The sequence below is a fragment of the Anthonomus grandis genome, chromosome 14 (genome assembly GCF_022605725.1).
Source record: "Anthonomus grandis grandis chromosome 14, icAntGran1.3, whole genome shotgun sequence".
Lineage (NCBI taxonomy): Eukaryota > Metazoa > Arthropoda > Insecta > Coleoptera > Curculionidae > Anthonomus > Anthonomus grandis.
The window spans coordinates 22,676,876-22,690,322 of record NC_065559.1 but is presented as its reverse complement, the minus strand read 5'-3'; the positions used below and the strand labels follow the sequence as shown (position 1 = coordinate 22,690,322).

Sequence of the window (13,447 nt, the reverse complement as noted above, 5' to 3'; positions counted from 1 at the left end):
AAATTTTTAGTTAAGCAGAATTCATTAAGCTGATCATTAACAATTCTTTCAAAAATTTTGGACATGGCAGGGAGTATGCTTATAGGACGATAGTGCGATAATTCCGTTGGATTTCCAATCTTAGGGACAGGGATTATATCAGCTTTTTTCCAAGCATCCGGGAAAACACCCATGGAAATACAATAGTTTATTATAAATGTTAGATGCGGGGAAATATGAGGTGTTACGAGATTAATCATTTTTATGGTAATGCAGTCAGAACCCATAGCAGTACTTTTAATTTGGGATATGGCTTTATTTACGCTCTCTTCGTTTACCTGATTAAATTTAAATTGATTTTCCAAATTCAAAGCGGGATCATTTGATGAATATTGTTGAAATATATCATTGCCAGAGTTTAAAGTTACTTTTGGTACACTATTAACAAAAAAGTTATTAAAATCTGAAGGTGAATATTCTAGAATATTTTCTGATGACTTCGAGCAGTCACTGATGTTTAAAGATTTTAACGTTTTCCAAAATGACTTAGGGTCAGTTTTGAATTTATGTTGTAGAAACGCTTTTTTTTCATTTCGAACAGCTGACGTTACATAATTACGGATTTGCTTATATTCATTAAATGCTACTTCGGTTTTTAACTTTTTATATTTTGATAGGGCTTTACGTCTTAACCTCATCATAAACTTTATATTAGGAGTTATCCAAGGTGCTGGTGCCTTAGTAAATCTAGAGCTTTTGATTGGAGCATGAGCATCAAAAATTTTGATTAAGTTTTCATTCAAAAAAGAAACCATATGATTAACATCATTGAAAGAGAAAATAAGATCCCAATTTATAGCATAAAGATCTGCCAGGAAAATGTCTAAATTAAAATTAGAATAATCCCTATAGGTTCGAAATGAAATTGGTATACGAGTTTTTTCTAATCGCAAAACTGAATAAACCAAATGATGATCTGATATATCATCCATTTTAATAACCTCCACTTTAGATGACATTTCCGGCGAATTCGTAACTAATAAATCTAGAGTCGAGGTACTATTTTCACTAACGCGAGTAGGAGATTGTATTGATTGAGAAGTTGGGACAAATTATATTTGTTTAACAAGCGAAATAAATGTTTACAAGCAGCTATATTAAAATCAGAACCAAAAAAGATATGATTGCAACATGGCATGAAACTCACCAGGGTATTTTCCAAATCTTCAAGGCACTCATTAATATTTAAACTAGGGGGTCTATATAGAGAACCAAAATATATTGTTTTACCTTGTATTTTAACACTTACCCAAATCTGTTCAAGAAGACTGCTTTGTTCTGGAGGTTTTAAAACTTTAAATTTCAGAGTATTATGTATATATAATGCTACCCCACCACCCCGTCCATCTCTATCCCTTCTTATGTTATTTTTAAGTCTATTTCGCCTTTTCATTGCATTCTTTATCAAATTTGAGTGTTTAGTTACTACTTGGCCTATTCAACAAATAAATAAACAAGGTATAACTCGATCCACTATTCCATTTAAAATTTTTGAGGTTAATTTCACTTTGGCTAAGGGATGACTGATGGGGCTGTACTCCGATAATATTTCCCCATAATAATCTAAATTAACGTGTCCGAGCGTTTTAAAATCTTGACGAGTCCGGCATGGCCGCCGTTTCATTTTCGTTTAGTCACTGTATAAGTTTTCAGAAAAAAAGACGTTTCCTTTTTAATTTTTAGTTAGGCCCTCTAGCGGTGAAATACTGAACTTGAAAATCCTTCTAGAATGTTCTCATGGCCACTTTTATAATAATTAAAAAAAATCCATTGTTGCCAGATGTATAGGTCCTGAGATATAGCCCCTTACCTAGCCCATTTGCTCAACCTGCACTTACACAAAGAAACAATACTTTAATCAAATTACAAGTAAACCCAAATGTCAAATTAAAAAAAAAAACATTTTATATACCTAGTTTATACCAGAGCAATAATTCCTTTTACCACGAAACTAGCATTAGGTAGGTACTAATGAATTAGTTTCTCACATTGATAATTTCAAATGCTCGAAAGCCGTAATACGTGATGCGCCGATGATTCTGAAACGCGAAATCACACAGTTTGCCTCAGCTAGAAACTCGGCAATCAAGGAGTTTGGAGAATCGACGCTTATAACATAGTATAGGATTGCGTTGTCGGGACGCTCTGTTTAACTCCCATCCGAAAAGCAAACAACGCACTTCATTAGTCGCTCCAGAAGATGATCCGATCCAGGTTATGCTGTTTATGGGTAAATAAAGTTGGCCGATGTCACGTTCGTTCCTGGGGCCGCCTATATCGTGATTGCCTCTTATAGTGATGGATAGACGACGACCGACTGGCGACACCGTGACGCCTTCTCTGAATTTAACCGAGAATATACCAGTTGACAAGTCGATCGAGTTTTGATTGTTCTGGTGACAGGTATTGCAGTCATATTTTTTACTGATATATTAAGATTAAGAGCCTTTTTTAGATATGCATTCAAAATCATATGTAAAGTGAATTTCTTTATACAGATACTAGTTGTGGTAATTATGGAGAATAGCGGCTTTTGTCAAAACTAACGAAAGATGGTCGGGTTTTTTGCGATATGTGTAGATTTGGATATATATTTTTCACTAAGAGTGGCGGAGAGCCAAATTTTATCACGACGAGGGTGTTACCACGCACTAAGGGACTCACTATGGGACGTAATTAAACCCTATGTAAGGTTAAAAAAAACATAAATAATAAATATATATCCAATTCCCTATTATTAACCTATTACGGGCGTTAATTCCCTCTTTAAAAATTAAATTCAATAAAAAAACACTGGATTACTGACCCTTATGTGCCAGGAAGAGAATAAGAAAGAATGGCAAGATTAGGATGGCCCCAGCTACAGTCGGACGGGGTGGGTTATTAGTAGTTAGAGGGAGGACGCCACGTAATTAAACACCATAATGCCAATAAAAAGATTTTAACTCTATTCTCTTATTTCCCTGAGACCCAACCTTAATCACGAACAAGTTGCACAATACTATTCAGGTGGTCAGTAGACCTTGATGTCAAAAAAATATATAACTATAAAAAAAACTATTAAAGTCCTAATTGATAGCCACACTCTGTATGCAGGTAATATGATTACAGAAACCTTATTTCAAAATACGATGCTGTATATTTTAAGCTTAGTTAACAGTTGGCTAAAGGTTAAAGTACAGTGAAATAGTAGTATTCCAAATAGAGGATGTGACTACAATGTTAACTTAAAAAAACAAGAGAAATTGTTGATAAAAGAACTAGAACAAGATACAGGCGCGAGGTTAAGCTGTGCTTAAATAATTACAACTATATAAGTGAAGAAGCATTGGATACAATTTACAAAGACCGCTATATAATATATAAATTTAGTCACTTAAAGCGTAGTTCACTGTGAGTGCATGACGTCATAAGCTCCCAATGGCACATTTACGCATGACATATCATAAGTAATATATGTATATTTTGTAATAAAGTGTAATATGGAATATATAATATGAAAATAAATTAAAAGAAATTAGCAATAATAGAAAAGTAAAGAACGTTACGATACCGGTAAATCCGTGTCACCAACATCGCGTCAAGCCATTCTACTGGCCCCCTACAAACCACAGCGAAGCAGCCACGTTGAATAGTATAGCCACAGCGGAGCAGAACTCTTCAAATAAAGGTCACCGGGTTGATTTTTGAAGTCGTACAGCTACAGTACTCACAGTAAGTCGATGAACCGACCCACAAGGCAGGGACAGGACCATTAACAGTAGTAAACCCCATAGTTAAAGTTTAAAAAGAAAAACCCTAGAATACAACCATCATAAGTCTTCCAGAACCATCCGTATAAGAACCAAACAAATTATATATAATGAGTCACCTCTACGGAGGGTTTTCTTCCTCTAGTTCAACGCGCCGAGATAGATCACTCTGTATGGCCAAATAATTCCAGCAATAGCAAAACCTCTAAAGTAACAGCAATTCTTCCTCCGATAGCTGCCGATGGAGCTATATAGAGCGAAAAGATAAATAACCCATGAGCATCAAGCTCCTGGCTTTTAAGCCATAAAACCAACAAAAAAGACCTAAATAAATTACTGGAGGAGAGAAATAAAACTTACTTGGTAGCCCTCTTCCAAACAATCTGAGTCCAGTGAGCCGATGTTAAGGCTGGCAAATGAGATGAGTACGGATTTCCCTCAACCATATCAAATATCAAATCAAATGGGAAATACCACTAGCGGCAGCGCCGGCTAGCAGCAACAACGAACCTGACTTAATTGGCAAAAATTACCGCACGCTGCTCAAGCACCTTCTGGCACCACTAACTCGACTGAACTAAGATGGCCGAATCTAGACTCCCTATTTATTGAAACGACGAGACTACTGGAAATCTAGTGCTATCCCTCTTCCTCCTCAAAACAAAACTATAAAAAAAACAAGCCATTTACATCTGCCACAAGAGTGTCGAGTAGTGACAACAGCTTCAGCCCGTTGCCAAGCATCGCCGGCGAAAAACACAACCCACAGGTGGAAGACGTCATGCCCGAGTTGACACGAACAAAACGGAGACAAACAAACAAACAAGACAAACTCCGTAGGCATCAGAAATCTGGCATCAAAGCCCTACTGGAAATGACGGTCACAGGCACCGCTGTCAATAATTTTCAGGGAGACCACGGGGCCACCAGAAATTGTGTAATAATTATTGTATTTATTTAAATAAATCCCAAAAATACATACACCAAAAGATAGCCGAATCCCACTGAACCAACATCTCGGAGAAATCTATCGCGATCGTCCAAATATCCTGTGATAAAGAATCAGTTCCAAATGTAGGGTCACAAGATATCTCAATTCGTAAGATTCTAGGGCATTCCTTGGCAACGCTGTGAGTACTACAGCGCCCACATGGTCCAGTCAGCAATCACGTGAACTTAGCTAACAGGCGCGAAATGTCAAAACAAACGTCAAGATCAAATCAAAACATTGGCCCATAAAAGAATTCCCTCCCCGAGATGAAATCTTACAAAACCAGTCAAACGGGGAACGCCAAGAGTTAAGTAAATAGCCACAATAAAATTATACAAGCCGCCATCACAGTCGGACGATTCGCTCACAAACGCTAGGACTCTCAACACTCCCAATCCACAAATTCTGTATAGGGGTTATAGGATAACAATGAAATTCCCCTTTTATAAAACAAACAGGATATCGTGACCAATCAACAAGAGATAATCAGTGAAAAATACGAAATACCAGCCCAACAGAGTGGTACCAAACTAAACTAAACATACAACAGCGAAACCAAACAGATCAGACACGTAACAGGGTGCAAACCCACAGCGAAGGGACTCGTAAGGGGCAAGATCAGGAAACGCATAGTCAGCAACAGTGTATCTTTGTGGTCTCAACTTAGCAGATATAACTTATTTGACAACTTCAATCTTTTATAACAAGAAAGGTGGAAACACTTAGTAATCCTCGATTTCTGAAAGTCTCTAAACAGAATTGACCCGTCACACCTGTATTCGTTTTTTTTTGTCAACAAGCAGGTGACAACTGAGATAAGATTAGGTGTGGTGTTGCAAGTTCTGTCGTCCACTGCGTTTTGTCCCTTTGCAGCTTAAAGCCTTGTCCTCAAGGTGGCTGACTCATAAGTGCCTTCTCTGAAGTGGAGAATTCACTCTGTATTTTTTTTGTCACGTGAAATGTTAGATATATATACGCACAATTGGGTCATCAAGAGTCATCCTCCTTAGTCAACTCTCACTTAGGTGGAATTTTTGACCTACAGAAACCTTGACCAGCTGCTTTTTCTTTAGACTAGATCATGATATATTGGGCAATTGAGAAGTTTGTTCTTCACTCAGTCATTATATTTTTCTGCAGGTGTTGATCGTCTGCTTGCATGCATTTCTCAAGACAGATAAGCAGCATTTTTTATTGTTGACTGCCTTGGTGCAATTTTTATCGAACCACGGTTTGCTGTCTGAAGAGCTTTTCAAGCTGTTCGGAAAATACCCACCAAAATCACCTCTAAAATTTCGCTCGCACACACTGAAGGACATTGGTCAGGAAACAGCATCGTTCCAAAGAAACGAAGAGAGGCTCTGTTTTAAATATCTCTAGTTGGGTAATCTATAATAGGAAACTCTACGCGGCACGGGTGGATCCTCCGTTTTCATTACTAATAATATTGCACGAGTGTGATCCGTCGCGAGAAACAGATCTAGGAAGCTAGCAAATCTCCCTGTCTGTCAGGGATTCTGGTTGGCTTCCGTATAAGCTGCGTAAGGCCGTGACTAATCGCAAAGTCATCTGGTTAGCATCCTTCATCATCAGTCCTGTTGGAATACATTAGCTACTTGTAATTGTGGATGTGAAAGTCTCCCACAATAACAATTTCTACACTTATATGGTTTGCTTGCAAATCGTCAATTTTATCAGCAAAGTCCATGAAAAGTCTTCTGTACTCTGTATCGCTGGATGGTCTGTAGAAGCAGAAATACTTGTAGGTCTTCCAGTTGTTATTTTGAACCTTATACCTTGGGAGCAGCGCTCCAAATGTGCAAGCAATATTCCATGGTTGGCCGAATCTGAGCCTTGTAGAGAATAAAAACGTTAAGATGAATATAGGTGCTTCGTCCTAAAAAGAACGCACAATTTCTGAGAAGCACGCTTCGCAATATCTGACACATGGCGAGTCCGAAGTTATATCTAAATCGGATGTGGAGATCGTATCCAAGATACAACATATAAACTTTGGTTATTTCCGAGTGCATTGTCGTGGTTTATGTTCGTGTTCAGACCTCTTATATTGCAAATATTCACTCTTAGATAATGTTTCACGTCTAATGGACCCTCCAGATCCGCCTCCAGCTGGAAATCCTACATCTATCGCATGTAGTGTATATTTCAAAACAGGTTGCTATTGAAAAGTTATTAGTGTAACAATCAAAAACCACTTCTCGATTGGGTTTGATGGAACTCCTGAGGGATTTCCTTACAAAAATTTGTGGGTGTCTAATATGTATAATCGATTTATAAACGTTTTAAATTTGCTAGTAACTGAAGTTCTGCGTTCTCCATTAGACGTAAGCTTAATTCAATCAATCAGCTCATTTTACGATAGTAAGGTTTTTGTAAATACCTTTTGCAGACACCTTGTATATTGTTATTGTTAAATGATGATGTAGATTCCAACAGGTTGTGTTGTGTGTCTCCGGATAAGGGTCAAAAATAATAAGATTTAGGACTTTTTTTATCTAGCAAAATTAACAACCTATATCCTAATACCAGATTTTTTACGCAATTAAAGCGGGGCCACAACGTTGGCCATAAAAACAATAACCCACCAACACAACCGAAGGCGTAAATTTCATTAATTAAAACAACAATCGGAATTGATGTCTATCGTTTTCCCGAAGCGGGAGGGCCGAAGCCTTGTCTAATAGCGTCGCCCATACGGATGTCCGTTTATTAAACTGAATCGACTGGAAACGTTTTAATTTGCCAAATAAACACGAAATACACCGGATAGTTTTGAAGTAGTTTAAATTAGTAGGGCGACGGGCAAATGGCTTCCTATTAAGTGTATTAATAGTTTAATTATAAGAAGGTTGTGGTCAAGAAACTAACCCGATTGACGGCCTTGATTACACTGCGGATATCGGTTATTAGTTTCGTAATTGCATGTCGATCGCACCGAAATTTTAGGGAGAATACCGCTACTTGCCTGTGGCGTTAAGTGCTGGATTTGAGATTGTTTAGGCAACTACTGTCGTATTTAAACATTAATGACGCGTTATAAAGCGATAATGAGAAAACATATTTAAGGTCTGAATCACACTATACAGATTGGCGAATGAATCCCTACACATATACAGTTACTAATATGCGAGATGTTGCAACGCCGCCGCTGCGGCAGTACGCTGGTATTCGAGGTTCGAACTCGATTATTTCAAATTTTATTTTAGTTTGCGTCTCACGTTGGTAAAAAATAGTACGCAGCATTGGTGTAATATCTTCTAATGCGGGAATTACATGTGTAAAACCCGCATAGATTCATAATTACAATTTTTTTTATGCTGTGCATTGCATATTAAAAATTAAAGCATTGTTCTTATTAAAATAAAATACAAAACAAGTATTTTTCGGCGTTCAAAGTACTATCAATGAAAAGTGGCTCAATAATATGGTCGCCCAAAATACCGGCCCAAACATTTAACTATTGTAATGTTTTGACGGTACTGAGTATGGAACTAAAAACTTCTGTTTTCGTTTTCTTGAGACTAGTAACGAACAATGGGAGGTGTTTACCAAGGATTGTGTTTACCATGCAATAGAAAAGAGGACCCATCTAAAAACTACCAAATACTCGTCACAGTTTTATGGTGCATACCCAGTTCCTCTCCAACACTTCTACTCGATGGTGTTGAATCCAAAACTAAAGTACTACAACCCATTTCTTCCCACCGTTCTATTTCCTGGAGCCTTTCAATAGGTGGTTCTTGAGCTTTTCCTATCTTATATGGCAATTGACGACCCAGACAAGTCATCTTCCCGATTATTTTCCAACTGAGGTCTATCATCCGTAAATATATTGGTCCCAAATAACTTTTCTCTGTGCGTTATCTTGTGCCATTTGTCCTTATTCATTTTGTATGTTAGAGAAAGTCTGTTTCCTATATACTCCAGATGTTTCATTTATTTTCATATACAAATTATACTCATTGTATTGTTCTTCACACTGTTCCTTCAGCGATCTAGTTTTTGCCGCTCTTGTTGCTCTTTTTATTGCTCTTATCAGATCACCAACTTGGCTTAATAGAAGGCAGATCCACAGTCTCTAACCTATGCTTGTTTACAAACCTTGATGCTCAGGCTATTAACAACAAATTACTGGCTAAGGCTATTAACAACATATTTAACTTGATGCTATATTTACTGATGCAGAGAAGGCCTCTGAAGGGTCAGCCATAAGCAGCTACTGCAGAAATTAAGCGGCTTTGGCTTTTCAAGTAAACTCACTAAATTTCATTCACTCATACTTTTTTAACAGGCAATATTATGTGAGAGTAGATGATTTTTTTTCGGATTTTTGCATAGCATCATCAGTAGGTGTCCCTCAAGTTTGCAATATAGCATCCCTTTTATTCTCAATCTTTATTGACGATTTGCTTATGGGTATAAACGACTCTGAACCTGAATCCGAAATCCTGACATCGAAAGGGGTCATTATCAACAAAGGATCAGAAGAGCTTCGTGATATTACCATAGAAAAAATAGAATTAGCAATAAAAAACACAAAAAATAATAAAACGGCAAATGTAGACAACATAGCTACAGACGTAATAAAAATAGGAGGCTTGTTTATCTACTGCTAAAAATTAAAGAGTTTTTGGAGAGTTCTAGCTTTTGCAGTTGTTCCCAGTAATTTTTGTTCTCGAGTTTCAACCAGTATCAGATATCTCTTTCCCAGGTTTTTGTCCAGCATGTTGGTTTTGAGCCTATGAGTGCGTTGCTGGCGTCCTTTATTGCAAGTTGGATTACTTGCAGCGCTATGGTTACGAATATTGTCTGATAGGATTACCTCTGGCCTATTTTCCTCTTTGGTTAGGTCCGCCAGATCCTCCCAGCAGTTTTGTATAGTATTTGACCGAATCTCAAACTGTCCTAAAGCCTTTGTTGCTGCCTGGTCTCTTGTAATGATTGCTAGGAGCGCCAAGGGTCTTTTATCAGTTGGACACAAGTCTGGATACCTATTATGTTTGCCTGTAACTCTATTGCTTCAGGGCCCAGTTTCAGTGTGAGTTGCCTGCCCTGTTCTCCATCCTCTAGTACGCCTTTTGCTACTTCGATCCTTGATCGTATGACCACAAGGTGCATAAGCCATCCCCCTTAGTTACAAAGGGTTTGTATGCCTGTACCTTTGTTTTTTTCGTTCCTAGTGCCGTACGCCCAAGGTCCTATATCTTGTCAACTAAGGCATTATACCCAACTTTTGTTAGGATCCATCTCCCATTCGACAGTAGATTATTTCTTTCTGATACTGCTTCAGTTCGTATTAAGTGGGGTTAGCCCTGTCATGTTTTCTAGGGCAGCAGTCGGTATCGTTGACATCGCTCCTGCTGTACCCAGACAGGCTGTTTTTTGTGTTTTGTTGAGTATCTGAATAACGATCCTCCTTTCCGCCACATGCCACCATATTGGTTGTGCTTATGTAATGATGGGTCTTACTATTGTTGTATACTGGGTAGTGTATCATTTTTTGGTGAGAGTCCCCATGATGTGCCGAACATTCCCTTACAAGACATAAGAGTTTTCTTGGCTTTGTTTGTATTATTTATTACGTGCTTCTTGTTGCTGATTTTTTTTATCCAGCGGTGTTCCCCTGTTCACCTTGGCTTTTACTGCAGTGCTGTTGAGACTCGCTGTCACCTTCCTATGTTTTATCATTATCAACCACATACCATCGAAGATATACCTCGTGCAGCTTTGGAGTGGTTGATTGAGTCATATGACGTGTTGTCAAATGTTTGATGACGTCAATGTCTAAGGAGGTGCCCAGGGTCATTTATTTGTTCTCCAAAGATTGCTCGACCCTCTGGGTTATCTCGTGGATCACTAATTCACAAAATTTACCTATTTGGTGGACATATTGGCGTATATGTGGAGAGCTAGCGGGTAGTACATCTCTGTTTTTAAGAGGAATGATGTAAGAGTCACGTTTCACTTTTCTCGTGTGTGTCACGTCCCACTTTTGGTAGCAATATTATCTTCGCTTCCTTCGAACTCTCTGGTATGTGCGCCGTGGCTAGACTGGCCCGCATTATTTTGCATAATGTGTGTAGCAACAGTTCTTTGCCCTGCTGCGGCATGATAGGTGTTACACCATCTATACCGGGAGATTTAAAAGATGGTTTGGAGGGGTCGATGGCCCATTTAACCTTTTCTTAGGTTACAACCTTTTTTGCCAGTTCCCAATTCTCCCTTTTGCTCCTGTTTGGAATAACAGCCGTTGGGTATTAATTGGAGAATTTCCGATCCCGAGAAGTGTGTGTGTTCCACCTTAAGCGGTGGCTAGAAAATTACCTGGTTCTGGTGTAAATGGATGGTGGACTCTTCTATAAAACTAGACCTTTTTTGAAGATTTAAAATTGTTTTATTCGGTACACCATGTTTCCTTTTTAATCGTCAGCAGGAAACACTAAAATTGAGATGAGAACCGAAAACATCTCTTGACAGACGACACTGACGTTTCTGACAAGACAACTTTGATATGACACAGGGTTGTACAAAGAAAACGTGTTATACTTAGGGTTGTGAGAAAACAAAATTGTACAAGCGAAGCTGTCTGTTGTGCTCGGTTTGTCCCTGGTTGGCGTATATTCTCCATTGAAATTTAGCAAGAACCAAAAGCCCGTTGTTGTGGCCCTTTGGCTATTGCCTCGCATTTGCTAGTATCTCTATTAGGTCCCTGCATAGTTTCCTCCACCCGTCTCATTGTATCTAGTTAAGCTTTGTCTGTATTGATTTAACCCCCCCCCCAGCTCTCTTTGCTCTGTTGAAGAGTTCTTTTATTCGCCGCCTAAGTTCACTCAGTTCTTGGTTCCATCAGAAGGTGTTCCCTGCCTGACATGATTTCTCGAATGCATCTCTGATAGTCTCTGTAACTGACTTTGTCAGCACTTCGAGCTCCAGGTTGTTTTTAGCCTTTGCTGAACACTTTTCCAGGTTGCGCCCGAGTGTCTGCTTATAGAGACTCCAGGTCGTATTTCTGTAATTCCTCGGAGTTGTGTCTTCTGCAGGATAGAACATCAGATTTTAACTTATAATAATTCTTCCTTATTGTGTTTTGTTTATTTCTCTATTTCTGTTAATTGTTTAGTATTATTTATTTATCTTTTCTTTACAGCTAATTATTCTGTCAGGAATTTGTAAAGCATATTAAATCAAGGAAAAAATATAACAACAAAAATATATGGCAAACAACCTGCCATTGGTTAGACACAAGTGTCATTATCGACCTAACCCATATTGTACAATTATATTATTTCTGACAATGGTCCTAACAGAAGAAATCGCTTAACAACAACCACAAATACAAAACCAATCTCCGTACAAACTCACACACACATAAACGTATTCATCTTCCAGTCAAAACACATTTTAATTTATTTTATGGCACTTTAAGAAACTTTAACAGGTAAACTGGTTTTAACCAAAAAGACAAGCCCGTGCAGCATTTCTCCTAAAAATAATTAATTTAACGAATTTTAAGCAAACCGCACTTAATCTAATGAGTCTAACTCAATTTAGCGCTACTGCTGCATATGAGAACCACTTTGTAAATTAAAGCCTAAAATTTAAAGCAGCGGTAATGTAGCTATCCCCTAGCCAGGTTGAAATTAGCACGGGAAACTAAGTAAATTTTATCGTCGACGTACCCTTATATAGAAAGAGAAGGTCATTCTTCGCCCGACGTTCCGGAGAGTCTGCAATCTAAGGGCTCGTCCCCCCAGGGACAACCGGGAAATATCTTTCGCAATCTTGCCGGCTTCATTGTACGCCGTATAAGATCTTATTCGATTATTGCTGTGTCATATTTCGTGAGGTCACTCTTTTCGCAATTTATCATTTTCGGTCGGTAATTTATCATGCTCTAGGATATATTAACAACGCCCGAGATACAGTGGGTTTAATGATTTAGGATACTTTATTTTAGAGGTTGTGATTTTATGAGAAGTTGTAGCAGGTCATTGTTATTCAGTTTGGTCTTATAGTAAAAGTTATAAACAAATAAATTAAAATAGTATTATGATGAAACAATTATTTTAGCACGCAACAAGACATTTATTTTAGCACGCACCGGTAACGTAGACTATTAAAATTTTTTTCGACCAATTTATCACACACGTTTACACTACTAGAACCATTCATTTACAATGTATTTATCTCCTACTATTTATTTCGATTTAAAATTCGCGCCAATATTCCGACTTCAACTGGCCTCCTAGCGGCGAAGGCTGGGATTGTTTCGGAAGATTCGTTAACCTTCGACGTGTCTCCAGAGATCCGCGCGGTGAACAGCAGGCATATACAGGTTGGCGAATAGAAGACTACACCTAGGCATTATAAATGACAACACCGCTTCTCGCTTACTTTCTGGTTGATAAGCGACGCGGCGGATTGCGATCGTCTGATTTGCTATTTTCGGCACGGTACATCAGCAGACCTCATTTTGTGTGATTGCACACTGCACTGTTGAGTCTTATAACTTCTTAAATTTTATTTTTTTAAAAATATTTGTGGTTATGGCTGTTTATACTCCTTCCGAAAAAGTTCAATTGATTAAATCCTTTTATGTTTTATGGGAAATTTTCAAAATAAACCAATTACTTGTGCTAAAACT

At 38.1% G+C, this 13,447-nt stretch overlaps 1 protein-coding gene and 1 long non-coding RNA gene across 2 annotated transcripts in view; one reads left to right on the top strand and one right to left on the bottom strand.

The window, feature by feature from the left end:
- LOC126744359 (membralin) overlaps positions 1-13,447 on the top strand; it is a 430,191-nt gene that overhangs the window by 227,964 nt on the left and 188,780 nt on the right. The window lies entirely within an intron of this gene.
- LOC126744370 (uncharacterized) lies at positions 3,499-4,472 on the bottom strand. Its single transcript, XR_007663136.1, has 3 exons — positions 4,152-4,472; positions 3,911-4,038; positions 3,499-3,837 (listed from the first exon to the last, which is right to left on the bottom strand). It is a non-coding gene; the product is annotated as an uncharacterized LOC126744370 (long non-coding RNA).